The sequence below is a fragment of the Alexandromys fortis genome, unplaced genomic scaffold, assembly GCF_014885135.2.
Source record: "Alexandromys fortis isolate MF-2015 unplaced genomic scaffold, M_Fortis_MF-2015_v1.1 scaffold_123, whole genome shotgun sequence".
Lineage (NCBI taxonomy): Eukaryota > Metazoa > Chordata > Mammalia > Rodentia > Cricetidae > Alexandromys > Alexandromys fortis.
The window spans coordinates 3,450,766-3,468,031 of NW_026068003.1; the positions used below are offsets into that span (position 1 = coordinate 3,450,766).

The window sequence follows — 17,266 nt, forward strand, 5'->3', positions numbered from 1 at the left end:
GCTCATAATTAGCTAGACACATAACCAAATGCTGACTTCATGAACCCCGGGACTCTTTATGAGCCTGTTCATTTCCAAGGCTGTCTCTCCCTGTCCAGATTCCAAGACTCTACGCACAGTCAGTCAGAATGGCAGCAGCTAACACGGGACAGATGACAGAAAGCTATGGAAGAAGGGAGAAAGGCCACCACAGCCTAGCAGACTGCAGCCAGGAATGGATTTTCAGAAGCCACTCAGTTGACAGCAGGTGGCTGCTTGGCTCCTTGGTTTTCACTGGTCCTGAATCTCGGGGTGTTAAGTGAAAGTTCCCAAGGCAGGATAGCTTTTTTAATATACTAGAAATGGCCCCCAAGTACCTCGGCACTCTATAAAGAAACACAGTGGGGGAATGAAGCGCGCATTCAAACAATATCTTCTGGCATTTCCATGAAGAAAACTGAGACGCCGAGCACCTGAGTGTAGTTATTTTCCTGAGAGAACAACCCGAACCACAATGCAAAAGGCATTCGGCCTATCATGTGACATTGAAAATTACTTCCAGGCTACGATCACCTGACAGTGTGCCCAGGGCAACTTTATGATTATATCATCACAGTCTGCAATTCAAATCATGGAGGAGCTCAGTCGGACAGCTCAGAGCTTGTCTGCTTCTCTTGCAGTGAAAAAATGGTAGCAGAGAAAAGCTCACTTTCCTGGAAAAACACTATCAAATAATAACGCCATTCAGGAGTCATTTTTGCAAAGTAATAACAGGCCATACACAATTGATTGCCTTTAGTCTTTGTCTCTGGGTGTTACAAATCACCCTTACTAGCACTCTCCCCAGCAGCTTCCACTCTGGATCCAGGCTGCCCATTTGGCACTGCCGGAAATGATGTGTGCACCTTTGCTGTGCACTTCACGAGTAAAGTTCTCATAGCTCCACAATTCTCGCGGTGTGCTCACGAGGCCATCCCCAGTGGTTAGAGGAAAGTAACTTCTAGAGCTGAATTGATTTGGATTCATGCTCTCACCTCAGGCCTGCAAGGGAATTCAAGCTACCCTGGGAGATAAAATCCACTCCCGTGAAGTCATGTCCTAACTCCCTCCATTAAGGCAAATATTGCCCTAAAAGCAGGAAAGATAGACCTGCATTACACCGACTCTTTGCCTTACCAAATAGTGATGGCTGCATTCATAAAATCTAAATAAATAATTCATTCCAAAATTGTTTGTGCATCAGGAGGCTCATAGCACTGGTGACTGTATGAAGAGGTTTGAGCAACACTCGGGACTTCTGATGTGCCTCGGCCACAGAAGGAAACGCATGCTCTCTCTCCCCGTCTATCTTCACCTCACCCAGAACCCCGACTATACACATGTATGAGTCATACGTGTCTGTTGATTCCTGGAAATGACAAAAACTATGACTTTAGACATGTTGTGAGTATCATATAGACACAGATTTCAAAGCCTGGCAAATAAAAAAGGGTAAGGTGAAACTCAATAGCTTTTGGAAAGCTGGAGAGATAGCTTTGCCAATGAGATGCCTGCTTTACAGATGTGAGGAACTGAGTTTGCATCTCAGCATCATTAAAAGATTAAATAAAAATGGTAGATGTAGTGGTACATGCTTACAATGCCAGGATAGGGAAAGCAGAGACAGGCAGATCCCTGGGGGCTCACTGGCTAGCCAGCCAATGAACTGGCCAGTGAGGGAACTTGTCTCAAGAGAAAAAGAAAAACACAAAAACATGTTGGATATTTCCAAGGAATAACACCCAAGGTTGTGTACTGTTCTCTCTCTCTCTCTCTCTCTCTCTCTCTCTCTCTCTCTCTCTCTCTCTCTCTCTCTCTCACACACACACACACACACACACACACACACTTACCTGAATGCACGTATGCACACAACACAGCTTCCAAATATTGATTCCATACTGGAATTTTAGTAAGTTAGATATATTAAATGTAAGATATATTTGATTTTGATCCAGTTTCTTGGACTCTTGTGACTCCTAAAGTGCTTGCACTATCTTGAATTATCTTTTGCTTGCTAACAAGTTGACCAGTGCTAGGGAGGCTCTAGGTAACTTCAGAATAGGGTCACTTTACTAAAACAATTAAGGAAAAATTAGATGTGTAGGACTTTCAACCTTATGGCTCAACCTCTATAGAGGAAGAGACAGAAGTTGAAGCTTCATTTGATCACCAAGAACCTGCGACCTGATCAATCCCATCTAAGGCCTCAGAAAATACTAGAAAGGCAGGGTTGGGAGAGTTTCTATGTCACTGAATCCTTGAGGCTCCTCTGTTTGAATGCCCTGACAGGGTATGGAATGTTCCCCCTCTCTCTTTCCATATCCTTTCTCTGTGTCATGCCCAAGGCAGCTCTTATCGGTACCCCATGTAGAAGTAGCTAGCCCCAAGGGAGGTCGGTTCTGGGCATCTATGATCGCAACCTGATGTCACCTCCATGTGGCTAGGGTAAGATCAGTTTGATTCTAGGATAGCCAAGGTTCTCTTGTCTTTGTTTCTTTCCTTGTTTTTGAGACAAAATTCCCAACAAGAAGCAATGTGAAGAAACTCACAGTTTCGTGATATATAGCCCACCTTGGCGAGGAAGCCAAGGTGGCATGAATAGGAAGATAAATGGTCTCACTCATGGTAAACTCCCACCTTAGTGGGGAAGCCATGGCGGCGTGAGTCGGAGGACATATGGTCACATTGCATCCACACTCAACAGACACAGTGTGAATGAGACGTGGGGCAGGCTGTAAAATTGCAAGGCCTTCTCCACTGATGCACTTTCTTGGGTAAGGCTCCACCTCATCAAGGCTCTCTACAGACTTCACAAAGGAAGCACCACCGGCTGGGATCAAGTGTTCAAACTAAAGAGCTCATGGGGAACACCTCCTCTTCAAACACACACACACACACACACACACACACACACACACACACACACACACACAGAGCTGACTGACTAGCTTCTGGACAGGTGGGAAGTATCTTGTGCATCAGGTGCCAAAAGCAGGATGTGACGATACAGGGGAAATGGATCTGAGTGTCCTCTATTTTCTCTGTATCATCAGATGGAGTTAAACAAAACCAGCATTAAAAATCAACTATTTCACTAAATTTCTACAACTCGACTACTAAAAAATGCTTACTTACCTACATGGTTTATTTTACTTGATCCATACAGAAAATAAGTATATATGAATTACATATGTTCTACCTAGATAAATATGTAATATTTATATGTATAAACCTACCTTATATGCACATTCATGTATATGAGCATATAAACAGGTGTCTCTGTATACACACATACCTAACCTCTCATTATTCTAGATAGATCCCAGGGAAAAGCATTTAAAACATCTGCTTTGAAGGTCAACGGGATAACTTGTGAGACTCCTGCCATATGGAAGTTAACAGGAATCTCAAATTAAATTCCCTCCAGCCCCAACACATCCGAACTGTCAGGGATGAGTGGGGAGGGTCCCTCTCTGGGCTCTCCCTCCTTATAGCTCTTCGTGTCACAAGAATACAGTTTGCTGCAGTCGGACCTGTCCCCGTGACCTCTCCCGGCCTTTCTACCCTGACCTGCTGTTTTGTACAATATTCCAAAGCATGCTGCAGAAGCGCTTGGGCTCTTTCCAGAAAACACGTTACACACTCAAGGTGCCATCCTGGCTATATTTCACTGCCTGCCTTTGGTCTCTGTAGAGGGCTGTCTGTTTCACTTTCCAGCACTCCAGTTACCTATTTTGCTTAATAAATTATCATAGTGTGTAAATGTGTACAATCTCTAAATCTGTAAGAACCACCTTGAAGAATGATTTTTAAAAATACCACACTTAAAAAAAAATGAGTGAGCTCTCCACTGCTATTGTAAAGAGTGGGGGATTTATACCAGAAAAATTCCAATCACAGTAGCTGCTCCTTCCTTGGGTAAGTGGTTCTTGGGAGGTGCACTTTAAAGAGGACGACTTTCCACCGAAAACTTTAATTTTAATTTAACCTTTCCAGAAAAAAAAAATGAAGGGCTCTGTGTAGATTCTTTTGGCTTTATTTAAGGCCTAAAAATTAGTTCTGAACTGTGATAATTGTGGGCTTAGGAATGCAATCAATCCCAAGCACCACTTCTCATTTGCTTATAAGCCCTGCAGATCAGGAGCTGCTGTTTATTGCTAACTGGAAGGTGGCAAGTTACTTAATTGTGAAGCTGAACTTCAAGTCGAAGTGCCGTGGGATGGCTGGAGGCGAAGGGCCCGGCTTTGCGGTGGGCGAGTGTGATGGATAAAGACGCGTGAGGCAGGCTTCTGGGTACGTGCTCGCTAGTCGTCAACTTTAATTAAAACAGAGTGATGGAGTAGCAAGGCAGAGTGTAAAGGTCACAGCGAAGCAGAGACCAGCCCCGGAAAGGACAGCCGATTTCCATCATCTGCCTTCATGACCTTGCTCTAATTCCAGCTTTCTGCTCTTGCTCTTAAGACCTGAACTAAATCACATTGCTTATATGTTGTTGTTTAAAGACAAATAGGAAGGCCTGAAGTCTGGCCATGAGAAATGGTGATGTCTATCATAAAGTCGCTACACTAATTTTAAACAGCAGATGTATCTGTGTCTGTGCTGCGTGGGTGGGGTCGGTGTTAACCAAGATGTCATGTGTGTTCAATTTCTTCCCTTTAAGATGAAGAGATCCCATAAAGTCTGCTAAGATGCGTGACTTGTTCTCTATGCACGGGGCACCACCATCCAGGTCATCTTGAAGATCTCATCACTTCTGCACACCGCTGTGCCTAAAGCTTGAGCATTTAGATATGGAGATCATCCAAAGTCAGGTTAATGAGCGCATATTTGGTGTATGCTATGTTCAGTGGGATTATTACTCTGCAGTGATTCAAGAAAATAAATTCATCTCCAACCCCTCCTAAAATTTCAATTTGGAAAATAATAACAGAAAACATCACCTGCCTAATTATTTTTATTACAAAGGAAAAGAAAAGAAGCTAGTGTGCTGAGTCCCAGCCCCAGCCGCTCTGAGTCACAAGTGTGTGGTTGACATTCCTTTTTTTTTTTAACCAAGGCCATTTACTGAGGCATAGTGTGTAAGAAAATATACGTCTACCTTCACGGGATGCCACAACAAAGCAGGCAGAGTCTCTGCCTTCAGCGGTAAGCAGTTCCCTCCCTCCATGTGCAGTCTTAACAGAGCCAAACCCCACAACGTTTGCGGCCACGGCTGCAGACGTGAATGTGAAATGGTGGCTCTGCCTTGGTGTGTTTGTCTGCATACATCTTTGGTTTATTTTACTAGATATCACTATTTTGGCAGAAACATCTAGCTCTCTTCTCTTAAAACAACTAAACTGAACACACTGAGCCAGAAATCCCACTTGGCAACAACCGGCTGGTGCTAGCTGGTGTGGCGCACTTGCCACCATCACAGACATGTGCTCTGGCTTGCCAGAGCTCCACTACCTGCTGGCCTTGGTGTCATATCATCTGAGTTGTTCAGAGAGACGTGACAAGGCTTCAGAGACTCTGGATTTTCTAGCCTGCTTATTAAACACTCCTCTGTGCCTTAGTTTTCTAAAAGAGAAGGAGGAGAGATGGAGGGAAAACAAGGAAAATAAAAACAAAGCCTCCCCTTACTGGTACACAATGTGAATCTATGGAAGAGACCCAAACCTGGGAGCTACTAGGCAAAGGAATCACGCTATTGAAATCACATTTGTGAGAAGAAATGTAGATGTTCAGAAGTCATTGCCTACAATACCACAAAAAGCAACATTACTGAAAGGGCAACACCCCTGCCCGCACTTCTGGTAAGAGCAGAAATGAAAGAGACATTATGAAAAGCAGGGTGGTACTTCCTCGGAAAACTAAAAGAGCTGCTTTATGATCCACTTAGGATTAGAAGGAGGCATATCCACAGGGAAAAAACATGTCCTAAAGAGGTGTCTCCCCTCCTGTGTTTACTATGCACCATAGATGCCAAAAAGTGGTATCCACTGAGAGGCCCACTGAGGCTGAGCAGGTAAAGAACATGTGATAAAATCCTGTAATTGGGACCAGCACAAAGGAGTGCGAAGGACATGTGCTAAGCACAATAGAATAAGCCAGACACGTGAAAACAAATGCTACGTGACCTCATATATTTGAGAAACTGCAGCAACTGAGTTCAAAGATGAACATGATTATCAGAGCTGGGAAGAAGGGGCAGAGGGACTGGTTCAGATAGGAAAAGGCAGCTGTGTCGGAGGGATGAGGTCCAGAGCACTGGTCATGGACGGTGACTACAATGAACTGGTCATGGCTCTAGTCACAACACGGTGACTATTGTATTCTCAGACTGCCTAAAAGGGGGGTCGTGTTCATGCTCCCAGAACAAACAAATGCCAAACATCTTCCAGGATGTCCTTGTTATATTGTGGGTTGGAATATCACATGGCATTCCATGTCAAATTCTGTACAAGGAAAACCACCAGCAGGATTACCAGAGCCCAGAGAATGACAGGCTATCTTCACTAGCTATACTTCAGACAAGATCCTAATGTCCAAAATTTACAAAGAATTGCAGACATTAAATGCTAAGGAAATAAAATTGCCAATCAGCAAATAGGCAAATGAACTGAGTAGAGAAAACTATCCAAAAAGAAACACAAAGAACAAAACACACACAAAAAAAAAAAAACAAGAAAAACAAAACAGAAAACTATGTTTTAAAGGGCTTGATATTACTAGTCCTCAGGAAAATGCAAATTAAAACTCTTTTTCGACATCACCTCACCCCAGCTGGAATGGCTATCATCAACGAATCTGAGAGCTAGTGTTGGAGAGAGGAGCCTTTACTCACCTGGGCCAGCTTTATGTCAATGTGATGCAAGCTGGAGTCTTCTTAGAAGAAGGAACCTCAGTTGAGAAAATGCCCTCACCAAACTGCCCTGTCGACAAGCCTCTGGGGAGTTTTCTTGATTGATGATTGACGTGGGAGGGTGGTGCTAACCCTGGGCTGGTGATGCTGGATGCTATAAGAAAGCAGGCTGAGCAAGCCGTGGGGCACAAGCCAGTGATAATCATGCATTCAGTATTTGCTTCTGTTCTTGCCTCCAGGTTCCTGGCTTGAGTTCCTGCCCTGACTTCCTTGGATGATGAACTAAAAGCTGTAAGATGAAATAAACTTTACTCTCTGGGTTGCTTTTGGCCCTGGTGTTTGATCACAGCCATAGAGAAGTGAGTAGTACAATATGGTACAAAACAATATAGTCTTTGTGGAAAACAATTTGGAGGCTCTTCAAAAACTTTAAAACAGTATTGCCACATAACCCAGCTATTTCAGTCCTAGGCATTTACCCAGAGAACTTCATGCCCTGTCGTGAGAAGGCATTTGTACCTTCCTGATCATTGAGGCTTTGTTCACTAGATCAGATAATTGAGATTAATCTCGTTGCTCACCAACAAACGAATGGGGAGTGAAAATATTATATGTGTGTGTGTGTGCGTGCATGTGTATGTATGTATGTATGTATGAATGCTACACAGCTGTAAAGAAAAATGAAGTTAAACATTTTTCAGGAAAATGGATGGACTTAGAATACATAATATGAAGCAAGATCGCACAATCACGGAAAGAAAGAACAATGTTCTCATGTAAGTATGTATGTAAATACATGTACACTTGGATACAGGATAACATGAAGAAAAGAGAGCAAGAAAAGCTAAATATAAAGGGACAGGGAAGGACAGAATGGAAGTAAGAGGGCAAAGACTGACTGTTTCCAAGCTCTGATTTTGTCATTGATCCTTGGAGGTCGACGGTGGATAAGCACCAAGAAGATATTCAACACTGAATGTGGCAAACTTAGTGCGAAGTGTCATAGCTGTTTGGAATGTTTGGAAGGCCTGTTCTGACTACGCCACGGTCCACTGAGCTGTGTAGAGTTGGAGTCTAGTTAATTTTGGTTGGTAATGTTTTCATTCATTTGCAAGTTACATTTTGTTTTTTTTTTTTTTTGAGAAAAAGCTTATGGCATTCAAAAATAAAATAAAAGTCACAGCCGTTGTCTGTCTCTCAGTATTAGAAGCCATATAACTATAAGGAAAATATTACTTCACACGTCTTGAATGGAACCTGAAGCTGGAAAGGACTGGGGTACAGACATAGATCGTGGCCTTCAGGCCATGACTTTCTAATGGGGGCTCCTAGGGCTGGTGAGATGAGAGCAAAGTGGACAAACGGAATCCCATCACAGAAAACTAAACAGTTACCCGAGTGGAGAGATGGCCTATATTACAGGAGGAAAATTTTCCTTGTATTCACCAGACAGTGGACAAATATCCAGACCTCAATAGGAAAACAGAAGAGAAACCACCCAGGTAATAAATGAACAGATGAGCTAAAATGACACTTTTCAAAATAAAAGAAAATCAGTTGACACACTGGAAAAATAAATGTCCAGCATCTTATGGGAACAGCTAAATGCAAATCAAGACTACATTGAGATTCTGTGTCCCACTAGCCAAGAAGGCTAGAATCAGCATGACAAAAAAAACCTGAGAGGAGGGGAAGGGACTTTGCTGTTGGTTGGCGGGACTGTCAACTAGTGCAGCAAGTAAGGAATCAGTGTAGAGGTTCCTCAAAAATAACCTGAAAATAGGACTGCCATAAAACCCAGCTTATCTATAGCATGTATGCCATAGAACCTAGCTTATCTATACCATGTATGCCATAGAACCCAGCCTATATATACCATGTATACCATAGAACTCAGTATATATATATATACCATGTATATCATAGAACCCAGCTTATATATACTATGTAAACCATATATGTATATATACTCATACATATATATGCACACCATGTATACCATAGAACCCAGCTTATATATATATCATGTATACTGTAGAACCCAGCTTATATATACCATGCATACCATAGAACCCATCTTATCTATACCATGTATGTTATAGAACCCAGCTTATCTATACCATGTATGTTATAGAACCCAGCTTATATATACCATGTATACCATAGAACCCATCAAGGCTGAGCATGGCATCCTAACACAAGAATGGGTTCCAACAAGTTAACTCATGCACCAGGGATTAAATGTGGTCCTGCCACCAGGGGCTCCTCAGAGAGACCATCTACAGAACTCTATCCCCTATGCAGAGGGCCTAGTTCGGTCTCACGAAGGCTCCACAGCTGTCGGTCTAAAGTTGAAGAGTTTCCACAAGATTGGTTCAGCAGTCTCTATAGCTTTCTACATCATGATCTTGACCTCTCTTGCTGATATATTCCCTTCTCTGTCTCTTCGATTGGTTTCCCGGAGCTGGGCTGATGCTTGGCTAAGGATCTTTGCATCTGGTTCCATCAGTTAGATGAAGTTAGATGAAGGCTCTATGATGATAGTTTGTGGTATTCACCAATCTGATTACAGGGGAAGGCAAATTTGAGCACCCTCTTCACTATTACTGGGAATCTTGGCTGGGGTCATCCTTGTAGATTCTTGGGAATTACCCTAGCACCAGGTTTCTCCCTAACCCCATAGGGACTTTCTCTATCAATATCTCTCTTTCATTGCTCTCCTGCTCCATCCCTCCCTTCCTTGACCATCATGTTCCCTCATGTTGTCATCCCCAACTCCTTCCCTTTTACCTCCTCCCTTTATCCCCAGTTTACCCAGGAGATCTCATCGAAGTTCCCTTCCCAGGGAGATCCAGGTGTCCCTCTTAGGGTCTTCCTTGTTACCAACTTCTCTAGAGCTGTGGATTATAGTCTGGTTATCCTTTGTTTGACATCTAATATCAACTTATGAGTGAGTTCATACCATGTTTTTCTGGGTTACTTCACTCAGGGTTGTTTGCTCTGGTTCCATTCATTTGCCTGCAAATTTCATGATGTCGTTGTATTTTACAGCTAAGTAAAACTCCATTGCATTAATGTGCCACATTTTCTTTATCAATTCTTCAGTTGAGTGGCATCTAGGTTGCTTCCAGGTTCTGGCTATTATGAATAATGCTGCCCTAAACATTGTTGAGCGTGTGTCCTTGTGGTGTAACTGGGTATCCTTTGATTATATGCCCCAAAGTGGTATCATTGGGTCTTGAGGTTGATATATTCCCAGTTTTCTGAGAAACCGCCATACTGATTTTCAAAGTGGCTGTACAAGTTTGCACTCCCACCAGCAGTGGAGGAGTGTTCCTCTGACTCAACATCCTTTCAAAACACGCTGTTTTCTGTATTTTTTTTAATCTTAGCCATTCTAACAAGTGCAAAATGGTATCTCAGAGTTGTTTTGATTTACACTTCCCTGATGATTAATAATGTTGAGCAATCCCTTAAATGTTTTTCAGTCACTTTAGATTCTTCTGCTGAGAATTCTCTATTACCTAGCTCTGTGCCCCATTTTTTAATCAGATTACTTGGCATTTTGATATCTAGTTTTTTGTGTTCTTTATACATTTTTGAGATCAGCCCTCTGTCAGATGTGGGGCTGGTGAAGAGCCTTCCCCATTCTGCAGTCTGTTGTTTTATCTTATTTAGCACGTAAAGAAGAAGGCATAAAGTCAAATACATGAGACCTCTATAATGACTTCTGTAAAGGATTCAGAGGCTTCGCTGAGGTTTCTTCTATGACATGCCATAATCCAGATAGGGAAAAACTTAAATGAACAAGTAGAAGAGTCACTTCGGGTGCGTGGGAGCTCTCCACACTCTTAATCTAGGGGCACTGTGGGAAATAAATCAGGAGAGCGTGGTCCATCGTGGGAAGTGCAGACAGAATTATGTGGGCACCATGTGTGTGTGCACCACACTCAGCTGGGAGCCAAGGAAAGAAGCTTGGGGATAATGCCAGGGCTACCACGTCTCTTCCCGCAAGCTCCAAATTAAGGCAAGAGGTCCAATGATACAGCACATGGAAAACAGTCCTAGGAACCGTGCTGGCGACTTGCAGGGGCTGAATATTAACAGCAGCAGCAGTAGATGGAATTGCAGGTGTGAACACGCTTTCTGAAACAATAATTCAGACATCCCCTGTGTCTGGTTCCAGTGCTTCATCAAAACCGACAGGCTTGAGAGACAAAAAGGGATCCTAGTTATGGCTCTCTGGCAGTGGACGTCGAGAACAGGCAACATGTACAATATTCTAGCTTGTCATTCTTCAGAGAGAAGATCATAAGGACAAACTGATTATCATTTAGATTGACAGTTAAAGACAAAAGACACTGTGATCCAGAGAGGGGACAGAGTGCCAGCTTCTCACAGAAGGCCTGTCCGTTTAGGAAGACAGGGCAGCCACCAGAAGACTATTCGGACAGCACTGGCTCATGGAGTAGATTTGACACGTGGAGCCTGAGTGCCTGGGAGAGCTCCCCCAGCAGCAGGAAGGAGGGCACCTGAGAGAGGGGCAGCATAGAGCTGGGCACCCAGTGGCAGCTCTGGAGGGAAGATCAAGGAGGAGGTGTCTGCCTCCCGAAATGATGCTAGCAAAATACCAGAAACTGGGCAGTATAAACAATAGAAATTTATTTCTTAGAGTCCCAGAGACTGAGAGGCCCCAGATCAAGTCCCCAGCAGATTCAGAGATGCGAAAAAGCATCATAGATCAAGTCTTATTCCTATGTCTTAATATAGTGTGGAGTGCTAGCTAGTCCCATGGCAGTTCTTCCACAAGAGCAGCAATCTCATTCGTAAGGTCTGTATTGAGATCACCTAGTCACCTCCTGGAGACGTCCGAGTACTCTCGAGGAACAACGCTGGCAGAACACTATGTATTGCAAAGCATTATCCGATTCAAGCTGGGCAGCCCAGTAAGTGTGTCTGTACACTGGGGAAGCTGCCGCTCAGTAGGGGCTGAGTCCACCAGTCAGGATGTCCTAGAAGCCCAAGCACGGTGAAGGCCTGGATGCTTCCTGCAGCCACAAGCCTTTAGTTTACATAAGAAGCCAGAATTAGCTGGGGTCCACATAGGTTACAGCAACAACAGCAAAGGACCAAAGCAGACAAGCAACAAAAAAAAAAAAAAAAAAAAAAAGGAAATGTTTGCTCTTCAGCTCTCTTTATATCTTCTTGGGCTATATGGGCCACCATCAGATGGGATTGCCCACTCGGTCATGCCTCTCACAGAGCCATAGCTGAGTAAAGTTGACAAGAGATTGGCCATCCTAACTCCAATACACCCCACATCCCTTGAGGGCTTAGAACTTGCGCAAGTGAATGTAGGTGGGGGTTCAGCAAATATTCCTCTCGTCGTAGGGAGTGTCTTGATCTGGCTGAGAAAGCAAAGGACTTTCTGTTCCTTGGTGATCACTTACTAAAAGAAGGCCACCACACAAAGAGGTGGCTTTAAATGAGAGCAACGAGGGTAAAAAGCTTTCTGTTTGTAATCCAGGCAATGTGTAAGAATCCATGCCACTCCTGTCTCTGAGTAGGTAAATTGCTTTCGAGCTCTGCCTTTGAGGGAGGTCACTTAAAGTTATTGTTTTAAAGCTCCTGTAAGGTAGATGGCAGTTAAGACACAACAGTGAAGCCACTTTGGGGGTGGCTTTGTTGGTAAAGTGCTTACTGAGCGGGTAGGGAGCCAGGCAGAGCATGTGGGTGCGTGCTATAATCCTAGTACTGGGGACGGGAGGAAACAGGAGACGCACTGCTTATCTGGCCTTGCTCAACTTAGCGAGCTGCAGATTCAGAGAGAGAAAGAGAGAGAGAGAGAGAGAGAGAGAGAGAGAGAGAGAGAGAGAGAGAGAGAGAGAGAGAGAGAGAGAGAGAGAATCTTTAAAAGTCAGGTCGGGAGTAGTAGAAGACACTCCACATGAGTGAGACTAGCCTCTACATGCACATATACACGCACACACACAAGGACACACACACATACACGTATACACTATCCTTAAAATAAAATGAAAAGGTCAAAGGCTATAGTGCCCACGCTGATCATAAAAAACATCTCTAAGAAAATTAGCCTCATGTCTTCGATATCAAAGGGCCTCTTAAATCTTAAGCCTATGGAAGAAGATGAGTTGTGGACCAATGTTTCCATCCCTTGAGTATATACCACAGAGAAATCAACTTAAATGAAAGAAAAATTGATGTTGGGCAATGGTTCCCAAAGTTTCAGTCAGTTATGGAAGGGGAGGGGATAGAGCAAGGCGTATGATCCCAAGGCAGCTAGGCAGCCGATTGAGAATGTTGCCCTATGGGCTGGCTCTCTCTCGCTCCCTTTTTGTTACATTGAGGGGCGCTCAGCCTGTGGGGTTGGGCTTCCCACACTTTTAGGGTGGTCTTTTCTCCTTTGCCCTTGCTGGAAGGATCCTCCCAGACACAGGCAGTGTTGTGTTTCACAATTTAGATGCTTCTCAGTCACACCAAACAGATAATGAAAATCAATACGCATAGAGGGTGTGAACTCATTTCTCTGAGATGCTTCTACCTAAATTCAAGGTGTTTTCCTGGAAAGGGATGGAACGTGATTAAAGATAGAAACGAGAGAAGGATGGCTTCAGGCACCAGAACTTTCGGTTCAATGTACAACTTCTCTACTTTTGTAAAGTTTGAGTTTTGTTTGTATGCTTGCTTGTTTTTTTTTTCTTATTTTTTTTTAAACAGGGTCTCTCTGTGTAGTCCTGGCTGTTCTAGGCTGGCCTTGAACTCACAGAGATCTACCCGCCTCTAATTTCTAATATACCCCATGCTGGGCTCTCGAGAGGCCCATAGGCACATAGAGCAAATGTCTGCTCTGTCTGGTTGATGTCAGAAAGACGGAAACCAGGAGGGCAGCACCAGGGTGTCATAGCCCCCGGTCTATCACAGAGCAGTGATGGTAACACAGTCCCTTCTCAGCAACAGTGACGTGCTGGGCCAACCCCACCACACAAAAGGCGGAGAAAAGAGTATCTAGACTACAGAATAGAGAATTCCCCAGACTCCCAGAAAAACTAAGAACAATTAGAAAAGGAGACAAGACACAGAGAGACACTCAGCATCCCTAGCCACCCAACAAATGCAACTCAAACCCACAAGAAGATGCTGCTCAGCACCCATAAGCCTGGCTAAAACAAAAGTAACAAAGTAACAAAACCTGGTAAGGATGCAGAGAAACCTGTCTTCTTCTAGTTGAAATGCAAAATCTGGGGAATGGTAAGGCAAGTGTTTATTTATTTATTTTTTCTTATCTGAAAATCAATCATTCTACAGAAAGTAACCTTACCCTCTCTGACAACCTACACATGCCTGGCTCATGGTGGTCTAGTCATGGAGGTTTTCACACAATCTATGAATGAATAAAGGTTGAAACTTTGAGATGGACAAACCCACAACACGGGATATCACTCAGCAAGACAAAGGGATGAAACCCTGGGTGAGCATCAAGAAAATCGTGCTGCTTGGGGAAGGAGCTGATCTCAAAGGGAGACATACCTCAATAATTACTTCTAAATCATGTTCGTTTACCACGTTTTCCACATTAGCCGTCGATTCGTTACCAAGAACAGTGTGCAATTAAGGTGTAGCATGGGAGGGGCGTCTTCTAGTGATGGGATTGCTGAGTGTGTTGACACCGGCTGTGGTTTCACGTAACTACACATGGTGAAATCGCATCACTACAAGTACACCCATGCAGGTCATCACCTAGGGAATGTGACTAAGACTGCACACTCTGGATTGAATAAATGTCATTGTGCTGGGTTTTACCACATAGCATAGTTCAGCAAGGTAAAACAACAGGAGAAACCTTCTTATAGGGCAGAGGTTCTCAACCTGAGGGTTGACATATTTATGTTGCCATTCATAACAATAGCAAAATTATGGTTATGAAGAAGCAACAACAGTAATTTTATGATTAGGGGTCACCACAGCATGACAAACCATATAAAAGAGTCGCAACATTAGGAAGGTTGAGAACCACTGTCATAGAGCTTCTTTATTAGTTTCTATTAAGCTATAATTATTATGAAAGTTGACTTTTTCCTTTCTCTTTATCTGTGTGTGTGTGCACGTGTGCGTGTGCATGCACATGCCGGAGGACAGTGTTGGGTCCTGTTCTGTCTGTCACTCTTCCTAATTTTTGAGACAGGATCTCTCAGTGACCCTGAAGCTAGCAGTTTGGGCTAGACTGCCTTGGGCAGTGGACTCCTAATCTCTGCTAGTCTGTGATCAAAAAACGCTTGGGTGACAGAGATGTGTAGCTTCAGGGTGAGTGCTTAGGATTTGAACTCTGGTCATGCTTGTACCATAGCAGTTCTAACACATTAAGCCATCTCCCCAGCCCTTTGTAACAGACAAATCACACACACACACACACACGTCCACACGCCTATATTAATGGGATACAATATGGAATTACTAAATTACTTTAATTAACACAGTCTACTCAGCTCGTTCATACTCTTTTTGCAATGAAGCCTTTGAAATCAGCTCTCACAAGTTGGAAAATACATTACTTTCTGCTGCAGCCCCAGCTCTGTGTGCTTCTCTGAGATGCCCATTTCCACCTTGGCACCATCTGCGCACACCTGCCAGTCCCTCTCTGCCTCTCGTGTAACCACCACGCTACCTGTGATTGCCATAACAAAACCGAAAGTCCTGAGGTCTTTCTTTCAATCAGACCTTCTGACTATAGGGAGTGAAAATCCATAATGTAAGTACTTCTTCTTCTTTCTCCTAACAACGACCCCTGCATTCATCATAAATAATCACAACCTCTCTTAGATGCCCTAGCCTGCCACAGCCTCTACACTGCAAGCCCCTGCACTGCACAGCTGGGCTTGAATCTCCCACCATGGTGGAGCTGTGACATCGCCCCGGGCTCTGCTGTCCCCAGCCCATCTGTGCTCTGTCCCTCTCCCCTTGCAGGCATCAGCGATGCTTCTAAGGGGGTTGTTGCAGTCTTTCGTCGTCAAACGCAGCCTGCATTCTGCCGCTTGTGGCATTTTACAGTGGCATAAAAATACTAAGGCACTGCAGAAGAACCTTGGGTGTTTATATAAATAATTTATTGTATATAAAATCTCCCAAGAGAAACCTGTGTCAGTCCACAGAGAGCCACTCTCTCGGGGGACCCGTGCCATTTGTCTGTAAATTCAACACACTGCAAGCCATTTGCAATCTGCAAAGAAAAAAAATCTATCCAAAGGGGAACACCACACTCTCATTGCTTTGTAAGATTAAGAAACATATTCTGATTTAAAATTTAACTCAATACCCATTCTTCTCAAACAAGACATTAAAATCCAGTCATTGAATTGACCCAGCATTGATAATTTATCCTTCTGACATTTAAGTGTATCAAAACGTTGGTGATGAAAGCCTTTATATAAAATTTTTGCTAATTCTAATATTCAATTATAATTTTCATCTTAGTGAGTCACTGTGCTTATGCCCCTTAGAAGCCAAAGCGTTAACTGCTCTTGTGCTGATTTTCCCAGCACTTATTGTTAATTAAAAGGTAAAAAACCATTACCAGGGTATCTGCAATCAGGCTTTCAAAGCCAGAAACATCAATATCTAGTAATTGAGAACATTTTGGAGCAAAATTTTAATAAGCAAAAAAGTCAGAAGAGGGGAAATGGTCTTTATTATTTCACATGGAAATCAGATCAGCAAACCCTACTGAAAAGTTGTAATTGCCCATGTCTTCCAGGCTTCCGTCCAAGTTTTCTCCTATAGCAGATGCTAAAGAAAAGGAATATTGCCAGGCTTGTCCATTTCTGCAGCATTTACAGCTACAACACACCAACAGTCTACATCAAGATGTACTGTGCAGATGCCCTGTGGGCTGAACCTCATCCTCATCTGTGGTTTGTAAAGGCTGTGCTGAGTGTGGATGAACCATAGTTGTAAACAGTCTTAATGGCACAGACTAGTCTATGCCTAATGGGTGAAAAGTCCGATACTAGTAATAAATGGCTAACACAAGAAACAGGTCAAGAGCAGAGAAGGCACATCTTAGAACAAACTCTTCCACATCAAAGGCAATGGTAGAACTGATTTGACTCAATACCAGACTACTGGTCATAACAGTAGCTAGCGGACTCAAGTGTATTTCTCATCTTCAGCAGCTCTCCTATACGCCAAGACACACCATCTAAACTCCCGGCCTAGTGTCCATACACGTTCCAGGAAACATTTCCCCCAGACCCCCTTTTCTAGACTATCCAGGATTCTGGCAAAACAAAGATGGTCCACTCAAATTAGAATAATTTGACAAAGGTCTGATGAAGAGACTACTTAGAAAACTTTGAAAAGTGCGTAGGGAAAGTGGAGGGC

At 43.4% G+C, this 17,266-nt stretch overlaps 1 protein-coding gene across 1 annotated transcript in view; it reads right to left on the reverse strand.

The window, feature by feature from the left end:
* Positions 1-17,266, reverse strand: part of Fhit (fragile histidine triad diadenosine triphosphatase) — a 1,394,727-nt gene that overhangs the window by 1,146,358 nt on the left and 231,103 nt on the right. The gene's annotated exons all lie outside the window — the stretch shown is intronic.